Source organism: Ambystoma mexicanum, chromosome 12, assembly GCF_040938575.1.
Source record: "Ambystoma mexicanum isolate Mex_15411 chromosome 12, UKY_AmexF1_1, whole genome shotgun sequence".
NCBI classification, from domain to species: Eukaryota; Metazoa; Chordata; class Amphibia; order Caudata; family Ambystomatidae; genus Ambystoma; species Ambystoma mexicanum.
Genome location: NC_090936.1, coordinates 1,041,328,931 through 1,041,354,096, shown reverse-complemented (window position 1 = coordinate 1,041,354,096; position 25,166 = coordinate 1,041,328,931).

The following is a 25,166-nucleotide window of genomic DNA, read 5'->3' as shown; positions in this document are numbered from 1 at the left end:
AATGCAGGATGCCATGAGGCCGACCAACCTGAGAAAATTGAAGGCCGGTAGACGTTGGGCATTCTGGAACTTTGTTACCATCTGCAGATGCAGGTGGAGAGCTCTCACCTCGGGGGGCGAGGCTTTTCCCGAGGAAGTATCCAAGACTGCTGCAATAAACTGGAGCTTTTGGGATGGTATCAAATGGGACTTCTTGAAATTGAGGGAGAAGCCCAATTTGTGGAGGAAGTGGCAGGTGATCGAAAGATGTTCCTGAGCTTGTTTCAGAGAACTTGCTCTGATCAACCAATTGTCCAGGTAGGGGTAGATGTGAATACCCCCTCTCCTGAGTCTTGCTGCCACAACTCAGTTTGGTGAAAACCCTCGGGGCGGAGGTCAACCCGAATGGCAGAACTCGAAACTGATAATGAGAGTTGCCAATCGTGAACCTCAGGTACTTTCTGTGCTTTGGATGGATTGGCACATGAAAATAAGCATCCTGAAGGTCTAATGATACCAACCAGTCTTGGAGTTGGAGAGCCTGAAGGATCTGAGAAAGGGTCACCATCTTGAACTTGTCCTTCCTGAGGAACTTGTTCAAGTTTTTTAAGTCCAAGATGGGTCTCAATCGTCCGTCCTTTTTTGGGATGAGAAAATATGGGGAGTACCAACCCCTGTTCCTCTCCGCTACAGGTACCTGTTCGATGGCTCCTTTCACTAGCAGGGTTAAAATTTCCTGCAACAGGAGCGGGTCTGGAATATTTAGGGAGTTGGCTCCCGGTGGATGATTGAGGCCTTTTTTGGAAGGGGAGACAGTAACCTTGAGCTACTGTTTCCATTGCCCAAGCATCTGAGGTAATGCCCCGCCATTCCTTCAGATGCTGAGAGATCCTGCCTCCCCACTGGTGTTTTGTGCAACAAGGTCTCCGAGGGATTTGGAGGCGGCTGCAGGAGTGCCTGAGGGTAAAGATGCCGCTCCTGAGGCTGATTTTGCACCTCTTCCTCGTGCACCACGAGGGAAATTTCTTTTGCCTCTTTGAGAAGCCTGTCCTCTTCCTCTACCAAATGAGTAGTAACGAAAAGAACAAACCCTCCAGAAAGATGAGCCGGAATAGGGTTTTTGAGGCTGGCGCATGAAGGCACTAAGCGATTTAGCTGGCGCTTTCGAGGTCTGAAGTTTTTCTAGACTTTCATCAGCCTTACTGCCAAACAGCCTCGAGCCATCAAAGGGCATGTTGAGGAGTCTGGCTTGCACGTCTGGTGCAAACCCCGACTTCCTCAACCATGCAAATCTGCGTAGCACAATGCTTGCAGCCATGGATCTTCTGATACTATCAGCAGTATCCAGTCCAGACTGGAGACATTCCCCCATTGCCTCCTTCCCGTCCTTGACTATATTCAGGAAGCCTTCCCTTTCCTCGAATTCCGGAATATGATCAGCCGCTGCCGAAATACAGTCCCACAGGGTATGGGTAAACCTGGCCAGGGTACAGGTGACATTTGTCGATTTAAGGGCCATGCTGCCTGAAGTGAAAACTTTACGGGCCCAAGCATCAACTTTTTTTATCCTCTCTATCCGGAGGGATAGAGGGATCTGCAGTTTGTTTTGATGTGGATGCTGCCTGAATAACTAGACTCTCTGGAGTCGGATGCATGTTTAAATATTCAGGATCCGTATCAGCTGGTATGTATTTCCTGGGGAAATTACTATTTGCAGCAGCAATGCTCTCAGGATTTTCCCAGTTTTTCTCCACCGTCCTCTGAAGAGCCCTGTGGAAAGGGGGAACTGGATCTTTTTGAGGACCTCTGACAATTATATCTGTCATGTCGTCCTGTTCGAAAATGGGTGAAGTGTTACCCCCAACCCATATCCTCAATCACGCTGGTCATAAGACTCCTGTACCCTGAGTCTGCATGTTCTGCAGTGTTAGGGAGAATTCTCCGTTTAGGCTGAATTTCCTAACCTAGTGAGTCCCCCAGCAGCTTTGCTGGATTTTTGGGGTTTATTTTTTTCTCCTGCCAAGAGTGAGACTCTTTTACACTCACTCTAGGACATGATTTGAGTGTGTCTCTGACTCTAGATGTGTTTAATGGGCTATGGGGTCTTTTACTCCATTGGGCTTCATGTGTTTTTGTGATGTGTTACAGAGCACCCTCAGTGCAGTAACACAGGGGTGTCATAGTGACCCCCCAATATAGACTCCATACCCTGGGACTGACTACTGTCTCCCAGGGCAGGTAAAGTCACAATTGACTTTACTAGTCTCAGATTCTGAACAGAACCAGTACAAACCATCATATTGTGGACGTACTGGGGTCTGTTAGTCGAGGGGGCACGTCTCCGTCCCCCTGATTGAGTTTTGGCTGGTGGCAGTGGATACTACTTTTTATATTCGACCGCAAATATATCCCTATGGGATTTCCCATTGTTCGAGGCTACCTACTTTAATTTCATTCTCATAGCCTCGAACATAGCGCCGGTTTATTTAATATCAATTCTCCGGTTGGTATTTTTTGCCAGAACTCGGTTCTAAAATGGCGTTTGTGTTCGCTTCTGTGACTCCAACCCAAGTTGAGCTCTTTGTTCCACTTTTTGGCGGGCTTCTCCACAGAAGCCCTCCAAAGTGGAGCCACTCTGTCTGGGGTACTTAGGAGTGGTGGAGGGGGATTTAGGCACCCTGGACTGAGTTGCCTAGGCAACTCAAGTCGCACTCCGTCCTGATTGGCCCAAGTGGTGAGCCGGCCGGCTCACCACTTAGCATGTTTGAGTGACAGCTAGGCTGAGTGAATGGGGGTTTTCTGCATAAAAGCAGGGCTTTGGGGACTGGAACTTCAGAAGTCACCACAGGACCTAAGAATCTGACGAGGGAGAAGCTGAGCCGATCTGCTACGACGACACCACCGGTGGAGCCCTGCTGAACCGTCTCACCACTTTTCCCAACGACAGAGGAGATCTCCAGCCTGGAGAGTGTTCTTCCTTCGACTGGTGGGGATAACCAGTCTGCTTCCTTTTTCACTTCCTGGAGCATCTCGTGGCCGCCTTGCCTGTGCCAAGCACCCCGGCAACCGGGATACCACGTTTTACTACTACCGCGAATCAAAGGGTAGTACCCTTAACCGGAAAACTCAGCGGCTGGTTTCTTCCCTGGCAGTGCAACGACCTTCATCTTTCCTCCACGTCGAGATCTTCTCTTCCTCTGGACGACGCCGCGACATGCAACCGCTGCCAGGAACAACTGCCCCCGCTGGAGGATCCTTTCCACATAAGGTACCGTGTTTCGCCTGGCTTCCCTTGCAACCGACTGTACGGGGTAGATTTAGCCCCCGGCTTTCGACCCTGGGTTAGCCTGGGACACCCTGGCTAAACTTTTCTGAAATGTAACTAAAACCTTTCTGAACTCCCTGAAAGACTTTTTAAGCCTGTTGTCATTGTGTGATCTTGGGTGCATTTGTGCCCTGCTCTCTCCAAGAGTGGGCCCGACCGATGGACTTTGGCTCACATGTAACTTTTGACTTACCTGCCTTGCTTAAGAGTTCCTAAGTATTAGTGTGGTGTATTTTCCTACATTCTGTCTTTTTCGTTAACTTATTGGAGTGCCATCTATAGTTAAGCGCTCACCTGTGTCTGGAAATAAGTGGTGTTAACTAAGACTTGTCTGATAAGGAATAAGGAATGTATATATAATAGTAACTGTGTTTAGAGTGATTTACAATAATAGTGCTGGAGTGTTTCAATAAGTGTGTTTTTAAATAAATAATTATATACCTTGATACCAAAGCTCTGGTCAGTGTTTGCTTGTGCTATTGTATCTGAGTGCCTATTGTGTATACTTTGCATACTGGCTAACTCTTCTTGAGTGAAGTCTGACTGCTCAGCCACAGCTACCAGGTAAATCTGGGTGGTACAGACTGCTACCAAGTGGGTTTACTGCCAACACCTGTAGTCCTAAATCTTTTGCAGTGGTCCCCAAGGGAACTGCACAGGTTTATGCCCAACATGCAGGAACAGGTCTGGCAAACTAATTCTGGGGAGGTGTCGATTCCACTAGCAGAATGTAGAATATCACTCAGGTCACTCAGGTCTCATTTTAGACTCTTCATGAATGAGTTCCTGAGGAACTTGTTTTGTGCCATATGAAACTCCGAAAGGATTGATTTCATCTTCCTCCGAGCCAGATTCCTCATAAATTGAGGACATGGACTTAAAGTCTGACCTGGGCAATGGAGTAAATCTCCTTTCTTACTCTACAATATGCGTCGAAGGAATGGAAAAATCCTTCGAAGTTGTTTAAGGAATCTTCGATGACTTCGAGCATGACTTCAAGGATGCTTTTGGCTTCGATGCTGAAACGACCGACGCCGATGGCGTCGATGAAGTCGTCAAAGCCTTTGACGACTTAAGTTTTTTATGTGGCACCAGAGAGGTGCTCGACTCTCGAAGAGTCCTCGACGACTTGTCGACTCGAGTTTTTTTGAGTATACTCGACACTACTGGCTTTTACCATAGTAGTTTTAGACTTCCCTTTGTCATCCAATGGAGTGACTTTAGGGGTATGGCTCTTCCAAGGTTCATTCGAGGGGGTCGGGCCGCATTCTCGAATACCTCCATCTTTTTACGAACTTCCTCCCATTTTCTGGGGGAATCCTATTTTGTCGGACATCAAATTTCTTCGGTTGTCTCAGAAGATGAGGGAGATCTATGTCTCCTCTTCATGTTTTTGGACGAGGAAGAAGAGTGTCTCGATCTACTCCTAGATCGAGATCTCTTGGAATGCCTATGGCGATCCGATTCCTTTGAATCGGTCGCTTTTTTATGTTTTTTGGACGTAGCCGCCTTAGAGGCTTCCCTCCCCACCGACAGTTTACCTCTCCTCTCACGAAGGGCCTTCTCGGTCATGGATTGGCAGGAACCACAGTCGTCGGTTCGGTGACTTGAACCGAGACACCAGAGACAAACTCGTGGGGATCCATGATCGACATTTTCGATCCACAATCTACACACTTCTTGAACCCAGTCTTGGGTGTCGAAGGAGTCGAAGAAGATGACATTTTCTTCACAGAAAATCTCAAGCGCGCCGTTCTCCATAGCAAAGCGATTGGAAAAACGGAACTGAAGCAACGGGCGTGGCTCGAGCTATTTATACCATCGGTGACGTCAGAGTACGGAGTCCATCGAGGGACAATAGACGCCACGACCTAGAGCACAGTGCCCTCTACCGACAATTTTTTTTCCGAAGCAGCGAAGCTGGAGATAACGACTTATCATAAGATGAGGAATACGTGGGAGGACACAATCCATTCGAAATACAGTTTGTAAGTGAAAGTGAAACTTTTCTCTTTTACCAAGGATTCCCGGCCTGACGTGGCATATTCATGAGCATGTGAATCCATGCCAGACCCCATGCTGGAGAAGAAGTTACTCTCTAACCTGGTAACGTTCTTTCGATGGGATGGTCCGACGACATATTCCGTACCTATGACAGGTAATGTCCACAGCTGTTTTGCTTTGGAAAATTTTCGGCATCTGCGTCCTGCGTCGATGACGTCGATGCGCCGTCCCCGAGGACCTCCTCCGACGGCCGATATCACTCCATGTGATAAGTAGGATGCACAACGCCCGTAGCCTCAGTTGTAGTTTTTTCCCCCAGAACGTGTGACACCAGTTTTCTGCCAGTGAGACACACAATGCCTTGCAGAACGCAAGCTGCAATCGCATAAGAAATTCTGCAGCGGGGAAGGTAGGGAGGGAGCGATATGGAATACGTTGTTGGACCATCCCATCGAAAGAACCTTACCAGGGAAGAGTAACTTGTTCTTCGAGGGGATTGGGTCCTCCGACGTATTCCATATCTATGACAGACTCCCAAAGCAGTACCAAGCAAGGAGGTGGGAAAAGAATTTAGAACACAAATTTAGCATGCCCAATAAAATTGCGGAATAAAGGACTGCTTTGCCAAAGGCCAGATCCTGCCCTCGGATGGAATCGAGGGAGTAGTGACGTACAAAGGTATGTACTGAAGCCCAGGTGGCTGCATCACAGATGTGACGAATAGGAACACCCCTCTGCAGGGCAGCAGACGCAGCCACTCCCCTGGTAGAATGGGCCCGCAAGCCAGCCGGAGGGTCCTTACCCGCCAAGCGGTAATGTTAGGGAGAATTCTCTGTAAAGGCTAATTTCCCAAACCTAGTGAGTCCCCCAGCAGCTTTGCTGGATTTTTGGGGTTTATTTTTTTCTCTTAAGAGTGACACTCTTTTCCTCCCACTCTTAGACATGATTTTAGGGGTTCCTTTGACTTTGTATGTGTTTTATGGGCTATGGGGTCCTTTACCCCATAGGGCTTTATGTGTTTTGGTATATGGGTTGCACAGCACCCTCCGTGCTGTAACCCAGGGGTGTCATAGCGACTACTGTCTCCCAGGGCATGTAAAGTCACCATTGGCTTTACTAGTCTCAAATTGTGAACAGAACCAGTACAAACCATCCTATTGTGGACGTACTGGTCGGGGCAATTCGACTGCCCAGTCCCCCCCCCCCGACCGAGTTTTGCCTGGTGGCAGTGGATACTACTTTTTATATTCAACCGCAAATATATTCCTATGGGATTTTCCCATTGTTCGAGGCCATTTTAAAAAGTGGTAGCCTTGAACATACAGCCGGTTTATTAAATTAATATAAACTCACTGGTTGGTATTTTTTGCTGAAACTTGGTTCCAAAATAGCGTTTGTGTTCGCTTCTGTGACTCCAACCCAAGTCGAGCCCTTTGTTCCACTTTTTGGCGGGCTTCTCAACAGAAGCCTCCAAAGTGGTGCCACTCTGTCTGGGTATCACAGGAGGTGTGGGAGGGGGTTTAGGCACCCTGGACTGAGTTGCCTCGGCAACTCAAGTCGCACTCTTGTGTGATTGGCCCAAGTGGTGAGCCGCCCGGCTCACCACTTCGCATGTTTGGCTTTGAGTGACAGCCAGGCTGAATGAATGGGGGTTTTCTGCATAAAAGCAGAGCTTTGGGGACTGGAACTTCAGAAGTCGCCACAGGACCTAAAGAATCCGAGAAGGGAGAAGCCGACCCGACCTGCAACGACGACACCACCGGTGGAGGCCTGCTGAACAGTCTCACCACTTTTCCTGACGACAGAGGAGATCTCCAGTCCGGAGAGTCTTCTTCCTTTGACTGGTGGGGATAACCAGTTTGCCCGTCTTTTCGCCTTCCTGGACCATCTTGTGGTCGCCTTGCCCGTGCCAAGCACCCCAGCAACCGGAATACCACGGTTTACCACTACCGCAAAGAAAAAGGTGGTACCTTGTAACCGGGAAACTCCGCGGCTGGTTTCTTCCCAGGCAGCGCAACGACCTTCAGCTTTCCTCCACGTCGAGACCTCTTCTTCCTCTGGACGAAACATCGACTTGCAACTGCTGCCAGGAACAACTGCCCCCGCTGGAGCGTTCTTCCCACTTTCAGGTACTGTGTCCCGCCTGGCTTCCTTTGCAACAGATCGTTCGTGGTGACAGTAAATCCTCGACTTTCTAACCTGGGTTAGCCTGGGACCTGTTAACTTTTACTGACTTGATCTCAATCTTTTGTGAACTTTCTAGAAAGACTCTTTGGGCATAAACCCACTGTGTGATCCCGGACACATTTCGCTTGCTCTCTCTAAGAGTGGGCCTGGCATTTGAACTTCCTTGCTCTCCAGTAGACTTTGACTAACCTGCCTCACTGTGGTTCTTTGAAAAGAATTGAAATTTGTGTGCTTTCATAACTCTGCCTTTTTCCCTCCCTTTTTAATAACTTATTAGAGTGCCATCTTATGTTAAGCGCTCACCTGTCTGAAAATAAGTGGTGTTTCTCATTAAGACTTGTCTAATAAGTAATTAGGGTTGTATATATATAATAGTGACTGTTGAATTTACTTACCTCTTTGTGCTAGTGTAATTTACAAGTGTGTCTTTAAATAAATAATTATATACTTTTACACCAAAGCTCTGGTCAGTGTTTGCTTGTGCTACTGTATCCCTGTGCCTATTGTGTATACTCTATATACGGCCTAACTCATCTTGAGAGAAGTCTGGCTGCTCAGCCACAGCTACCAAGTAAATCTGGGTGGTACAGACTGCTACCAATTGGGTTTACTGGCAACCACCTGTAGTCCTAAATCATTTGCAGTGGTCCCTACAGGAACTGCACAGGTTTCTGCCTAACAGGTAACACTCGGAGATAGCTAAAATAATCCAACGAGACAAAGTCTGTTTCGTCACAGCTTGTCCCAAACGCTTTCCAGCGTAACCAATGAAAAGTTGATCGTCTACTCTGACCCGGGACATGCGCGAAATATAAAAGCTCAAGCCCTCCTAGGATCAAGCCTATGGAGCCTCTCCTCTTCCTTACCAGGATGTGGAGGAGGATAGAACGCCGGAAGAACAACCTTCTGGGTCAAATGAAATTCTGAAACCACCTTCGGAAGAAAGGAAGGATGAACTCTAAGGACAACCCTGTCCTTATGAAACACAGTGAAGGGTGGCTTAACTGAAAGTGCCTGTAACTCACTCACTCTGCAAGCGGAAGTAACTGCAACCAAAAACACAGTTTTCAGAGTTAAGTCTCAAAGGGCAAGAATGCAGAGGCTCAAACGGAGCACCCATAAGAAACTTAAGAACAAGGTTCAAATCCCAACCGGGCACCAGAAAAGGTGACGGAGGGAACACATTAGTGAGCCCTTTCAAAAACGGAGAAATTAAAGGAATCTTAAAATAGGAACATTCTTCAGACTAGCGCTTAAATATGGACAGCGCCACCAGGTAACCTTTAATGGTCCCCACTTGCAAGCCCCTGTGGGCCAAGGAAAGCAAAAAAGACAGAACCATGGGAATGTCACATTCAAAAGGATCCACATTCTGAACTCTGCACCAGTCACAGAACTTTCTCCAACGGCAACGGTACAGAGACTTAGTTGCCGGCCGCCTGGCCGAGAGCAACACCTCCATCACGTCTTCAGGGAGGTTCCAATCCTTATACCTCAACCTTTCAGAAGCCGACGTGAAGGTTGATGGATCTGACCTCTGGATGGAGAACCTGACCCCCCCTCCCGTGAGAGCAGATAGTCTCGGTAGGGAAGACGACATGGAGGGCAGATGGACAAGTCGAGAAGGTCCGGGTACCACGTCCTCTGGGCCCACGCCGGAGCAATGAGGATCATCCGGGAACCGAACCTCCACTTGCGGGATGACGGGGACTGGAGGAAACGTGTACAGCAGTGGGAATGACCACTCCACCATGAACGCGTCTCCCAAGGCTCCTTTTGGAGGAAATTCCCGCGAGCAGAACCTCTCGCACTTCCGATTGACACTGGAGGCAAAGAGATCCACTTGAGGGGTCCCCCAAAGGGTGAAGATCTCCAGGAGAATCTCCTGAGCCAGCTCCCACTCGTGAGAGATCGTGCTCTGCCTGCTCAGAGCGTCCGCCGTCTCATTGTCGCCTCCGGTCAGATGAACAGCCGAGATCGAAACTTCCTGCTGGATGGCCCAGAACTCTAGCTGCATCGCCTCCCTGCACAGAGGAAGTGACCCTGCCTCCCCCCTTTTTGTTGAGGTAGTGCATGGCCACTGTGCTGTCACAAAGTCAGCAGAAAAGCCTTCAGGGCAAGCCTGACAGCCCTCAGCTCCAACAGATTGATATGGAGTCTGGACTCCGACGGAGACCAACGACCGCTGACTGTCAACTCGGCATGAGCTCCCCATCCCGTAAGGGATGCGTCCGTCACGATCGTCAACTCTGGCCAGGACAGCCAAAATGGGGCCCCCTTCATCAGATTGCCTTTGACAGCCCACCACAGAAGGTCCTGGGCGACCGAGGGCGGCACCTGAACAGGGTCCGACATCCTGCCGGAGGACTGAGACCACTGGAGCTCGAGTGCCCACTGCAAAGATCTCATCCGCAGACGAGCCTCTGGCACCAGAAGAATGCAGGATGCCAAGAGGCCGAGCAGTCTCAAGAACTCGGATGCTGGGAAAGTCTGGGCAAGTTGAAACTTGTGCACCATCTGCTGAATGAAGAGCCCTCACCTGGGGAGGAAAACACTGCCCCAGGGTTGTGTTGAGCACTGCTCCGATGTACTGGAACCGCTGTGTTGGCGTCAAATGGGACTTCTTTAAATTGAGGGAGAAGCCCAGCTTGTGAAGGGAGTGGCAGGTGACGGACATATTATCCAGGACTTGCTCAGGAGAGCTCCCCCTGATCAACCAATCGTCCAGGTAGGGGTAGACAGGAATCCCCCTTTCCTGAGATGCGCTGCCACCACCACCATGAGCTTGGTGAAAACCCTTGGGGCGGAGGTCAATCCGAACGGCAGGACCCGAAACTGAAAGTGCGAGTCACCAACCGCGAACCTCAGGTACTTCTTGTGCTTGAGATGGATCGGCACATGGAAGTAAGCGTCCTTGAGGTCGAAAGACACCAACCAGTCCTGAAGTTGAAGGGCCTGGAGGACTTGAGAGAGAGTAACCATCTTGAACTTGTCCTTCCTGAGGAGTTTGTTCAAACTGCGCAAGTCCATGATGGGTCTCAATCCCCAGTCTTTCTTCGAAATAAAAAAAAAGGGGAATACCATCCCTTGTTCCTCTCCGCTACAGGCACCAGTTCTATGGCGCCTTTCTCCAGCAGGGCTTGAATTTCCTGCGCAAGGAGCAGATCCGGACTCTTCAAAGAGAGGTTCCCAGGTGGATTGTCATGAGGCCTCTGCCGAAAAGGAAGACAGTAGCCGTGGGTTATGATCTCCAGAAACCACACATCTGAAGTAATGGCACGCCACTCTACAAGATGCTGTGCCAGCCTTCCCCCAACTGGCAAACCATGGGACCTGGCCTCATGACTGAGTAGTAGAGGCTGCAGCGTTGCTTGAGGGCAAAGAGGCAACTGCCCGAGCGGCCTTGGCACCTTGAGTACCCTGTTTTCCACCTCTGGCACTCTTACGGTGGCCTCTTTGACGGACAGCTCCTCTCGCTTTACTGAAGGACGAGTAATAGCGAAAGGAACCTCCCCTCCATTGTTGTCCCTTAGGACGAAAAGGCGGAGGTTGTCGAACTGCAGCGCCCAACGACTTCGCTGCAGCTTTGGAGGTCTGCAACCTCTCAAGGCTCTCGTCAGCCTTGCTGCCAAAAAGATGTTCACCATCAAAGGGCATGTTGAGGAGTCGGGACTGCACATCAGGAGCGAACCCAGACTTCCGCAACCACGCAAACCTGCGTATTACAGTGCTCGCCGCCATGGACCGGCTGACACAATCTGCCATGTCCAAACCCGACTGAACGGCCTCACACATGGCATCCTTGCCATCCTGAACCATAGCAAGGAAACCATCCCGTTCGTCCCCTTCGGGAATATGTTCAGCCGGTAATGCAACACAGTTCCACAGAGTGTGTGTGAAACGCGACAAAGCACATACGGAGTTGGCCGCCTGAAGCGCCATACCCCCTGAAGAAAACACTTTCTTCGCCCAGCCGTCAAAACGTTTGTCGTCCCTATCCGGAGGGATGGTAGGATACAACGCCTGCTTCGCCGGGGCCGTAGCCGCCTGCACCACCAAACTCTCTGGAGTGGGGTGCCTGGACAAGTAGCAGGGGTCGCTACTGGCTGGACGGTATTTTCGTGACAAAGACTTGCCCATGCCGGGAGACTCTCCGGAGCAGTCCAAGCCGCCGCCACCCTTCTCTGCAGAGCCATATGAAACGGCAGTACCGGGTCAGTGGGGGGACCAAGAGCAAGGATGCCCGTGAGATCATCCTGAACAAACTTCCCTGGGGGAGCCAACCATCCCAAGTACTCGGTGACCCGAGACATGAGGCGCCGGTACGAAGAATCGGCATGAGTGCCAGGCTCTGGCCTACAAAACTCCACCTCCGGAGAGGTGTCCAGTCCACTGGCATCATGCAGTGACTGCCTCAGGTCATCAAACTGGCTATGGCCTGAGAGAAGCTCATCTGGCACCGTAACCGGAACCAAGCCTTCATCAGAGCCTTCATCACCCTCTGAAATGTACTCCAGGCGGTGAGAGGAAGACACCTGGGGACCAAAGCTATGCCTGACCTTAGCCAGAGCCTTTCTAGTGGCTAACCCCGTACCACGGGGCCCCTCCGACACCACCGCCTTGAAAGGCGTGGAGGGCGAACGAGTCGGCGCCGAGAGAATCGGTGTCAACGTCAGCTGCAGCGCCGCCAGCATCGACGGCGTGGACACAGGCCTCAAAGCCGGAGCTCCGAGCAAGTCTCTCGACGACCTAGGTGCCGACAGCATTGACGACCCCCTTGGAGGCGGAGCCTCGAGAGAGATAGTCAATGACCTCAGCGCAACAGGCGTCAACGTCTTCCTCGAAGACGGCACAGGATCACGTGGTCTCGAGTATGTGGAGGACTGGGACCTCGAACGGGCATGGCGAGAACAGCTATCCTTGTCCGATCGGGACCATTCCCGCGAGCCATGCCGACCACCCGAGCCCGAAGGTGTACGGGCGGTGTCTCTCGACTGGTGCCGACCGACCCCACTTGGAGGCGCGGACGGACCGGTGCCCTGCGATTCGAGAATCGACAACATTTTCTTCCCGAAGGAAGCCCATTCCTCCGGTGTCGCTTGCATGGTGGGATAAGCGACCTGCCGACGGGGAAGCCGACCGATGCCGGCGCTTCCGGGAATGCCTCGAAGAGGCAGAGGAGTGGCGAGACCGACTACTGGAAGGAGTCCCACTGGACTTCCGACGATGATGCGGAGAGTCGCCTCTTGAGTCATCCGTCGAAAGCCCCATAGACCTCGACTTCCGGGGCTTAGACACCCGACCTACCGACAACTTCTTGCGCTCCCGCAAGGCCTTGGCCGTGAGCGACTGGCAGTCGACACAGTCGTCCATATCGTGGGCCTCCCCGAGGCACCAGAGGCAGGCATCGTGCGAGTTTGTGACCGGCATCTTGGACCCACAGTCCTCGCATTTCTTGAAGCCCGGACGCGGGGTGGAAGACGAGGTAGACATTGTCGCGAACAGGCTTTTTTCACAAAAACCGAACAGGTTCAAAGAACCGAGAAGAACACAACAAACTCCAAAGAGTCAAGGCGTACCGAGATTCACGATGCGAACACGTTCGCGGAAAAAACTGAACTGAGGCTACGGGCGTCGTGCGTCCTACTTATCACATCGGGTGACGTCTGCCGTCAGAGGTCGTCCTTGGGGACGGCTTATCGACGTAGGACGCATAAATTTTCCGAAGCAGCACAGCTGCTGACATTACCTGTCATAGATATGGAATACGTCGGAGGACCCAATCCCCTCGAAGCAGAAGAATGTATCATCACCCAACTATCAACCTAACAGATCGTTTCAGAAAGGAAGCAGAATACACAGAGCACTAACCAATTTGTGACCAAAACGCAGAAGAAGCCCAACAGAACAACCACAAAAAGCGAGGAAAACAATTCTAACTGCGTCAAAGATCCACTGCAGCGTAATGCCAAATCAATGTCCAAACATGCCACATAGATTCCCAACCTCATGCAACGTGGGTACCGACACCCTATTCATAACCGAAACCTGGCTAGAAGACATTTACAAAACCACTTTGTATAACTGCATCCATGACAACTTCAAGTGGTCACAAGTAAACAGGAATAACGAGGCGGAGGACTGGCGATGGCATACAAAGAACACCTCAAAATGAAAACCGATGAACCTCTAAACATCAAAAACTGCGAATACCTAATCCTTCCCCCAACAGCAAATGCCAAAACAAACTTCAACTTTGTTCTGGTATACAGACAACCAACATACAATGCAACCGTCACAGATACATTTGCTGAAGCCATCACCAATCTAGCCATCAAGCAGTAACACTGGATAATCCTCAGAGACTTTAACATCTGGTTTGACAAAGAATCTGCTAACTCACATAAATCACCAGCCAAACAACTGAAGACATTGAAACTACATGAGCTAGTTCAAAGGAGCAACCCACACTGCGGGTCACACGCTAGACGCAATCTTCAACAAAAACCTCAACACGACGACACCATTACAGATCCTCTGCAGCGACCACCTCGTCATTCCCTTTGTGATCACACATAAGAGCCAAACACGACAAATGACCAACTACCATGAAAAGAAACTGGAGAGATAGAGCCAGCAACTTAGCAGAACTAGAAATCAACAAACCGCCAACAACAACCCTGGACGAAGCTGACCTCGAAAGAAAAACAGAACTACTTCATGAATGGATTGCTGGAACAATCGATGGGATCTAAAAGGAAAAACCTTTCACCCCATTGTGCAAAAGTGTGACAGCAAATGGTTTAACCCGCTACTCTGCCCCATGAAAAGAAAAAAAAAACAAAAAACAGGAAGTTTAAACTAGAATGGAGGAAAAAAAACAATCAGGTTAAGAAATTACAACTCCAGCGACAGATCCACTCATACAAAAAGGAAATCCATAAGGCCAAAAAGAAATACTACGGCAACAGAATCACAAAAGCACCACCCAAAAGGAATTGTTTAAAATCATAAACAAAATGAGAAATCCTCCTGGCTGCAACACTCTGATATCTTCACTGTAACTATGCAATGACCTTGCAGACCACTTCAAAGACAAAATTACCACCATCCAATAGATCATACAAAGCTGACCAATCAACTATAACATGCAACCCAACCAGTCATCCGAGGATCACCAGAACAAACTCTGAAGCTTCCCCCAAATATCCCCCAAATATCAGAGACATTTGTCAAGCTGGTAAACAGCAGCAACAAAGCAGGCTCCCCATTGATTCATGCCCCCCCCCGAAGACATACACAAGTTAATCCTCACAAAACGAGCACCGATGGAATAGTACAAAACATTTTCAACCAATCACTCAACAGGGAAAGTACTGCGATCATTTGAAGACATCAACACAACCGATACTAAACCCTCATCCCAAATCATACTCCTAGGTGACTTCAACCTGGGATTCAAGGATCCTGCTGATCACGCAGCCTTACTCCTAGCAAACTCCCCATCAGAACTAGGCGTCGCCCAAAGAGTTCTCCAACCCACACATGACAAAGGACGAACTCTGGACTGGCTAGCAGACCTCAATTGCCCAACCAACTTAACAGCCATCAAACCATTACCCTGGACAGACCATAGTTTACTCACCTTCAGCCTCCCAAAAAGTATCCCGCAAGTGACTCTCAAAGCCATAGCTCCTCCTATCCTAACCAGAAACAAGAAAAACATTAACGTCGACAATCTTAGGAATTTCTCGAACCTCTCCAGGCACCATTACTAACTTCTAACCCAGAGAAATTAGTGGAACTATACAATAATGTCATCTGTAGAGGAGGTCCCAAGTACAGCTCGCACTTCAACCATCCATTTTGAAGTACCAGTGACATGCATGCCAACATGTGTGACATATGATGAGCAAATAAGCAGAGAGCTGCAGTGGGGCTCTGTTCAGTACCTATCAGAAGAACAGCACCTATTGAAGTACTGATACCATATCAACAAATAAAACAAAATGAAGATCGTCCGAGTACAGCCCCTGAAGAAACCAAAAAGGTCTTAATGGAAGACTACTGGTGACGTCACAAGAACCTGGACTGACTCACATAGAAGATATAACGACCTGAGAATGATGAAAAGAGAGGAAACGCCATGAATAAAGGATATCAAGAACGCAAAGTGAAAGGGCGATGTCAAATGTAAGAAGCTTATGCTATCAGCACGATTAAGATAGTCAACCAGTTTACACATGTACATATGCTTGAAACCACAAGAAAGCTAAGAAAATCGTGCGGCTTGCTTTGCTTAGTAGAAGGATAGTGCTGCAAGCGCCACCTATACATATACACCTCAAAAGAAGCACGTTATATAAGTATATTTCCACTTTGCACAAGAAGCAGAATCAACCAAAAGGTTACTAAAGGCCACACGAGAAGAGTTTCATATTTAGCAAAATCAAGAATAAAGCGGCAGAAACGAAACTCAGCATAGGCAAATCGTTGCAGGAGACCCAAAGTTGTATCTGTCAAGATGGACGAACAATACCTACAATTAATTGAAGCAAAGAACAGAATATATTGCTCTGAAAGGTCAAGATAAGAAGCCAAAGGCAGGTGGTTGGTGAAACGAAAATCAAATGCACAAATTATACGAAGAGGAAATTCACGGTGCCTGAATCATGGGATCAGCCGAGCAAGAAGAAACAAGGCTTTCACACCTATGCATGGCAGTGGGCCAGAAGATGATATCAGAGCTTTTCCAGACAGAAGATGCAGTCTCGAGGCCAACCACAGTGAAATAATTGACACATGGCCATTAAAGTGATGATTGATTGTAACAATAATTGAAGGAAGGCCGGGGGAACTAAGGGGCACCCTGCACCTGGCAAACCATTCTGCGTGCTGCTAAGTAAAGTGGAAAACTATGAGTGGGGTTGGTGCCATCCCAATCACAATGGACCAAGTAATCTAGGGTCGTGTAGTTAGTAGAACCAATGGGACGTCATTTTTAGTGACGTCTACAGTAGCCAGTTTGAAGGTAGGGCTTAGATGCCCCACCTGACAGTGTTTACCCAATCCCCTTACTCCGTTACCATATACAGATATAGTACCTATAGTAAAGTTACCTTTTCCAAACTAATAGAATTGTATGCCAACATTTAAGCGTTAAACGTCAGTGATGAGTTTTTAGTATAAATGTGTTTTTTATAAAGTTTGTTGGAGTTGTGAAGTGAGAAAGAAGATCACGCATCCGCTGATTTTCATGAAACTTCCCTGTTTTTTGTACTTGTCATTAAACAGACTCCCTTTGTTGTCGTTACTGATTTGGTGTTGGAGTACTAATCTGCACCCCCATCCATCTCATGGGTGCTGCTATCTTGTCTTAAAGTGCTTCTGAGCAAACCCTGACTATAGGCCGGTTGGGGATCTCAGAGCACACTTGGTAGCAGAGATTGGATGGTTATCGAATAGATAAGACACCCATTGACCATCGACATAAAGTAACTCTAGGTCCACTGCAATATCATGAGTCCTTTGCCATCCGCTGAGTAGACCGTGATGCTCCCCATAGACAGTGGTTAGATTAAAAAATAGAATCTGCAGACAAAGGTCTGAAGGGACCTGTGTTTCCCCACATAACCCCTTCCCACTCCTACGGGCAGCTAAGCGGGTGAATGGCAGGAGAGGCGGAGACGAAGGCGGTGATCCCGAGCATCCAGAGAGGAAACATGTGAACGGTGAGTGAAAAAGACTAAATGCTATGGCAAAAGTATATACCTTAGAACAAGTAAGGGAAAAGGTAATGGAGGGAGGCGGGAAAACGAAATATAGTCGGAAGTGGATATATATATATATATATGTAAATAAATAATGACTCAAAGAATAACTAAGTAGTGTAAGAGGATACCGGGGAAGACACCCGAGAAGAGAGGATACCGAGGGGGGAAACCCGAGAAGAGAGGATTCGCCTAATTTCTACGCTTTAATATAGCAGCTAGAAGAAACTTGCATCCAGAGTCCTGAATAGAGAGGAAAAATGGTTCACCACAGCGGTTAAAGATGCTTTGTGAAAGGGATGAGTTTAAACTCCATATTGGGGTAATATTAGAGGCAAAGGTCTATGTAACCAGCTGGAGTTTGTCTAGTCTGTTAACATCTGTCTAATGTGTTATTTGTTGTGGCGTCATAGGTCGAAATTTTTCCTTCAAGGATCTAGCATAAAAATTACGCAATTGAATAGTTGAAATATTGTAGAATACAACTTGATGTTTATTTAGTCAAATAGAAGATATAAAATTTTGTGGAAAAACGGGATTCGAGCTTGCGACGATTGGTGCTCGCTCATATTGTTGGAATTGTTTAAATAACGAAAGACATAACAAGTGTTGCATAAAGAGAAAGTGAACAATTTTAAGCATGGAAGATATTACTCCATTAGTACACCTGTGCAAACAGTTGCCAAAACGTGCACCCAAGCTGAAAAAGTACAGTACAGAATGGGTTAAAGGAACTGCAAACAAAATGTTTATGCCATGGCCACAGGGTGGATCATTATCTAAAAACGGTCTTGCAACACATAACATATTGCACGCCACATACACGGGCAAAAAGTTAGACAAACGCCTAGCTAGTCTAGAGTTGTGCAAAATGTAATAACAGGATAAAGAGGAGCCGCCATTAGACTGGATACTTAACGTATGCATAGGGGGGGGGTCAGACGTCCTCAGCGCCACCCGCCCCATCTGAAGCGAAAATTGAAAAGAGTAAGGACAAAGGGTTATACCTGTTAAGAGAACTTAAAGCAGCTACAGGATATAGCAACCAGGCTTATGAGTCACCTACGCAAAGTAGTGATGAAAATCCGGACAAAGATAGAGATATCACATCCAAAGTCCCGAGAGACAAGGAGAGACGAGAGAGAAGACCCGACACAAGCAAGTACATCTCTCAATCTCTCAAGAGAGAGAAGGCAAAAGATGGAAAGGAAGCGAGGATAGAACTGATGAGATAGTATTCACACAGAACGAATGGATGGGAGCGCAGATTCTATTGAAACTTGATGACAAAGGCATTGATGACGCGAAACAAAAAAATAAGTGATGTACAGAGAAAGGAGAAGGAAAAGGAAAAAGGATTGTGAGACGAAAGAATAAAAAAAAGATAGGCAGAGACGAGAACAGTTATATTGCGAAGAGCAAGAAAGGCAACACAATTGTAAACAGAGCAGTCAATGATCAAGACAGCCAAGAGCAGCGAAGGATAGAACATCAAAGGATACGGGAGAAAAGAATAAAGAGACAAAATGATGAGGAAATCTGAAAGACAAACAAACGTAGAGACGCAAAGAAAGAGGAAGAAGATGGGGTCAGAGAAGAAGCTAGGAAGCGCAGAGAATTTCATGACGATGTAGAATGCAAGCGAAGACAGCACGTGATCTTGAATATCTGAAGAGGGAGGTTAAAAAACCGGAGCCAGTAGTGGATTGGGAAGATATAGAAGAATTCTTTCACGAGTACGATTCAGTACCAGGCACGTCTAGGGTGAATATCTAGGATGACTTCGAGACCAGAAGCATCGGCGAGACGATCGATAGAATATATGATGAAATGGGGCTAAGAACAAGTACCCCAAGGGGAGGGGGAAGATGAGCGCCTGGAGAGCACTCAGCTTTATGACACTGAGGACCTCTCCCAAGTAGTGGAAATAGAGAACTGTCCCTAGATCTGTTGGAAATAAGTAGGGACAAAGATGATGCAAGACGCTGCACGAGTTGGGGGCAGACAATGTCTGACACTGGAAGAGAGGAGCATGAGGAAAAGGAGGAAGAAAGGAGATGTGAAAAACAAGTCTCAGGAGGGAAAGGGATAAGATGGTCACATTCTAGTGGGTTGGCACCAAGGCCATCAGAGTCAGCCACGCAGTCTGACCGACGTGAAGAAGTGTCTTACGGTCAGAGGGGGGTGTCTCCACCACCCTATGTGAGCCGACTAAGGTCATTGCCTGGTAGGCAGTGATTCAGGAATATTACTCCTGCAATAGACAGAAGAACAATTAGAGGAAAGAGAGAACTATGCATCCCAATTTCCATTGCTCGAGAAAGGTGGAGCGAGACCATAGTATATTCCATGGCCACACATGGATCGGGAAAACCTGAAAAATAAGCTTCCAATGTTGACATCGGGAGTCGGAAAATGGATACACCAGCTAGAAAAAAAAATGACGGAAGGGAACATGTTAGCCACAGGGGATATTAAAGGTCTCTTAATCACCATAGTTGGTGATAGAGCAGACGATGTGTGGACAAAGGCAGGTTACCCTGGTGGGACCACAGTTAATACTGCGCATGACAGAGCTCCATTTAACAATTGCATTGCTGCAGTATGGAAAGCATTACGATTGCTATATCTAGACACTTCCGACATGGGAGATATGACACGTAAGATGAAGTAGTCGGAAGACCCGTTGCCTTACATACAGAATTTCCAAGACGTGTGGGTACTCGAGACGCGGGAATCTTGGGGGAAATCTATACTCGTGTTCTACCATATATTATGCCAAGGGATGCCAGATCCCCTACAGAAACAGCTCAAGAAATTGGTAAGAATTGAGGCCACCGTGATCTGAAATACAGTTGACCATTGCACACTATTGCAGGCTACTGCAAGAAAAGAATCGCAAAAAAGAAGCTGCACGAAAGGGTGAAGATGCAAAATGAGTAGAGAAGAAATTGTAAAAATATGCCCTTGAAGGGGCAATGATAACTAGCACAGACAGATGGAGCATGCAACAGGCCAATAATCTACAGCAAAATAATCAGGGCAATACTGGGTTTTACCCCAGAGGAAGAAGATTCAGAGGAAGAGGATGGCAGAGTAATCAGGGTGGTTTCCAGAATAATCAAGGAGGCTTTCAAAACATGAAAAATGGCAATCAAGATATGTCAAATGGGCAAATGATCAGACCACCGTCAGTATGTTGGCTGTGTGGGATGACAGGGCATTTAGCACTCACATGCAGAAATCAAGGCATGATGCAAAATGGCCAAGGAACAGGAGCAGGTATGGTGAATCCACCTGTGTTTTTACAGCAGGGAGGCAATGGAGTTGCACAGAATCACAGTGTGCAACAACAAATGCCAGGAGCACAGCAAGGTTTGCAACCTCAGAGTTCAGTGAATTTTCCACAGGGACAGTCTCAACAGTCACCGATGCAACTGTCAGACATTAAGTACAGGACAGGCCGTAAACCCTGGAATGAGGAACACTGGTGATGGGGGAAGTCCATTCACACTGGATGGGACAAAATTATATATGGGCTAGGACAGCTCACTGGGAACCCTGATGTGTTCTATCCTATCAGTGACACCAGACCCTCGCCAGGAACCAAGGGTGGTTGTCGTTCTCGGGGAGAAAGAAAATTCCTTAGTTGAAACTGGTGCAACACGCGTGTGTATATGTGAAGGCACATTTTCCTTGTCCGGCAATGCTATAAATACTCAGTTTCACAAGAGCTACAAGTCGCGTTCCTTTTACAAACGCACTTCCAGTCTCTATAGCAGAATGTGATATGAATGTACCGCTGTTATATTCACGACAAACACCAGTAAACATCTTGGGTCAAGATTTAATGACGAAATTAAACATGACAATCTCGTTCACAGAGGAGGGCATAGTATATTCAACTCCAGGAATTCACTATTTGAACACATGTGAAATGATTAGAAAATGCGCAAGGCACACAGCTATGAGGGCTATGCCATTAGAGCCAGAAATCTTTGCATATGGAGTATGCGTGTTAATGGCAGGGCTGCCAGGCCTTGCTGAGAAAACCATGAGGACCCCAGATGAATTTCTGTTCAGGCCAAGAATACCTATGCACGAGGAAAAGGGACAAGTATTTCCCTTAATGATACACAGCCGCGATACGAGGGAAAATGGCTTTTATCGATTGTTGTGATGATGACGGCCGACAATGGTGCACAGTAATCTCCATTGAAGGAGGATACAGATTGACTGACGTCACCGATGACGATCTGTTTGATGAGCAAGCAGACGGGGGAGAAACAGCAGTTGAGGTGAACCTCACCTTTTGGGTGAAAATGATCAAAAGAGAAGTGCCTCAGAGAATGATGTTAGCACAGAACCGTCCTGAATATTTTGAGGACGACATGGCCCAGGTGCCTGTCTCAGTGTGGACCACAGGCCCCTATGACGTAGGATTATTGAACCACCGGCGAGGTGAAAATTAAACTGAAGCCAGGAGCAATTCTACCAAAAGCACTGCAATACCCCATGTCCAGGGAGGCCGATGAAGTAATTTTTAAGATCATTTCTGCCATGATGGATCATGGCAGCTTAGTGACGTCAGAGTCACCATGTAACACGTCCGTGTACCCCGTGAAAGAACATAAAGGGGGATTTTGGAGGCTAGTACAAGATTTGAGGCCGATAAATGATATGGTGGAGACCGAGTTCCCTTTAGTCCCTAACCGGGCTACAATCCTAAGTAATATTCCTGTTAATGCGAAATATTTCACAGTGATTGACTTGAAAAATGCATTTTTCTCAATCCCATTGCACAAAGACTCACAAGATCTGACATCATTTATGTTCAGACAAATGTGTCTGAAAAGCACAAGGTTACCCCGGGGATACTGCGAGTCTCCTATCTTTAACAGAGTCCTGCTTATTGACCTAAGCAATATTGCATTAGAAAGTGTCGTCTTACAATATGTGGATGACATCTTATTTTGCAGCACGACAGAGGAGAAATGCAGATACGATTCTGTTCAGCTATTGACTATATTGTCTGAAAAAGGATAGAAGGTTGATAAGGAGAAGTTACAATATTGTCAACAAGAAGTGCTATACATAGGTCAGCTGATCTCACATGAGGGACAAAGTTACCCCAGAAAGAGCTGAAGCCATACTGAACACAGCCAAGCCACACATGGTAAAGCAGATGCAGAGCTTCTTAGGCCTTTGCAATTATGTCAGGGCATGGGTCTTCGACTACAGCTCATACACCAAGCCTTTGCTTCAGGCCCTAAAGAAGACACAAGTGACGAAAGAAAAGATTGAATGGTCTGAGACCATGGAGAAAGGATTTGCTGAACTCAAAAGAGCCATTTGCACGGCACCAGTTTTAGGGATTCCCAATTATGCAGAGGTATTCTACCTGTTCTCACACACGAATGGCAGTGTTATGACGGCAGTACTCGCACAGAACCACACTGTGGTACAAGCCCCTGGCATATTATAGTGGAAATTTTGGCCCAGTAATAGGGGCCATTTCCCGTGCGTACAAAGTTTAGCTGCTGCAGCGTTCGCCATCGAAAAGGCTACTACCATTGTAATGGGATGCTTAATAACATTGTACGTCGAGCACTCGCTATTTGCTATTCTAGAGAAACCGAAAGGCACACCGACATCTCCGAGAGCTTCTGCTTATGAAGTGATCATATCGAATCCATCGATTAAGATAGTGAACCCAGCTATGTTCATAGCAGAGCCAGTCAGTGAAGGAGAGCCAATACATGACGGTGCAAATTATGAAGAATTCTATGAATTTCCCAGAATAAAGGAAAATGCATTGGCAGAAGGAGAAATTGTCTTCATTGACGGTTCTTCGAGAATCAATCAAAACGATGGGCAAAGTTATACAGGCGTTGCTGTGATGAAGCACACAGCAAATGGAGAATTTCGAGTGCTTCTTAGTGCACGAATACCATCTCACTATTCAGCGCAAGCTGCATAATTATTGGCGTTGATACTCGCAATTGAAAATCACGCAAACCAGGTAGTGGCAGTGCACGCAGGCTTAGCGAGCTGGAAAAGGAGGGGCTACCTGTGAGCGGATGGCACGCCAGTACAGCACGCAGCCCTAATGAACAGAATGATTAAGGCACTACAGCTCCCAGTGGGCATAGCAGTCATGAAATGCGCCGCCCACACGAAGGGGACAGATTTTATCTCACAAGGAAATCAAGCAGCAGACATGGAAGCCAAGCGTATGGCATCCAAGAGCGAGACGATCATGGATGTGGAAATCAACAACATAAATGAGAAAATGATTGTCGCACGGAGTGAACCTGAAAGCTACAATAATATGGGACAAACACAGTTAATGGAACTCCAAGGGGAGGCACCACAGGAGGAGAAGAATTTATGGAAACGGCAAGGGTGTTCTTTAAACCCCTCCGAAAGCTTGTGGCGACAAGACAGCACTGGTAAACCAGGAATTGCCTATAGCCCAGTTTAAAATAGTGCTGGAGCAGTTACACTATCCAGCACACATGACAAAAGAGAATCTAACAGCAACACTTGCTGAAGACTGGTTCATACCGAACTTAGCAGAACACGTTGCATTCTTTATAGTGAACTGTATAATCTGCCAACAATTCACAGCTGGGTACACACTAAAAGTTATTAGAGGAGTTATCCCAAGGCCTAACCTTTTCAGCACTTGCATGTCGATTACGTCGATATGATTCAAGTATGTAACGGGTACAGGTATCCAATTGTTGTGGTGTGTCCATTCTATAGATGGATAGAAGCATGTCCATGTACACACCCAGGCTCTACCTGTGCGCCCAAATTCCTATTGAGAGGTATTTCCCAGGTGGGGGGGGGGGGTTTGTGAAGTCATGAGATCAGATAACAGGACCCATTTTGTAAATGAAGTTTTCGAACAGATTAGCTTGTTGCTTGGTATAAATTACAAGTTCTCGCCGGCGTATCATCTGCAAGGTAACAGGATATATGTGAGAAGCTCAACGGCTTATTAAAAGGAGAGGATAGCCAAGTTGAAGCTTACTCTAAGAAAGGGATGGTTACACTGCCTTCCTTTGGCACTGTATGCACTCAGGAACAAACCCGGTTCTGACCATCATCTTACGCCACACGAAAAAGCCACAGGAAGAAGAATGCGCACTCCCTTGACACCGAGACAGCTAGATGGGATGCCCAGTCGACACGAGAAATCTTGGGTTGGAAATGCAAAATTGCTTGAATTGCATGACATCTTGCCTTACTGTAATTTCAGGCCAGCTGCAGCGATGATGAAAAGGGTGCAGGGCAGCACAGAACACAGGAGATACTACTGCCAACACAGCTCAAGGATTATGTGTACCATCCATCTTCCCTAGAGACACCGTCCTGGTAAAAAACCACATGAGAAAAAAGTGGGATGAGCCAAGGTTTAACGGTCCCTTTACAGTGGAAGACTGCACTCCCTCTGCAGTAAAGCTACAATGAAAGAGCTTGGATCTTTTTGGGTGACATCAAGCCCTACATCAGAGAAGGCCCCCTGCCTGCACCCCAGCCCAAAGAGACTACGGACGACGGGGAAGAACCACAGCACGTGCATACGAGATCCATGACGAGGAAGGACGCATGAGCAGCAGCAAAGCAAAGACAGAACTTTTGTGCAAAAGTTGTGGCTTCATTTTGGACATTTCTGAGGGGAAAAAAAAAAGAGGATAGGGACATAAAAATGGACACTCTGTGCAGCCTAGTTGCAGGGTGAGGAAGAAAAGTGCACGTGGAAGCCACAACCTAGTCTGTTGAATTTGAACTTTGGACTGAGGCACACTGAAGCCTCGATTAGAAACCAATATGCCAAATTTTGATTGAGGACACAAATTGGAAGAAAATACAGTATCCAGATTCCTTCCACA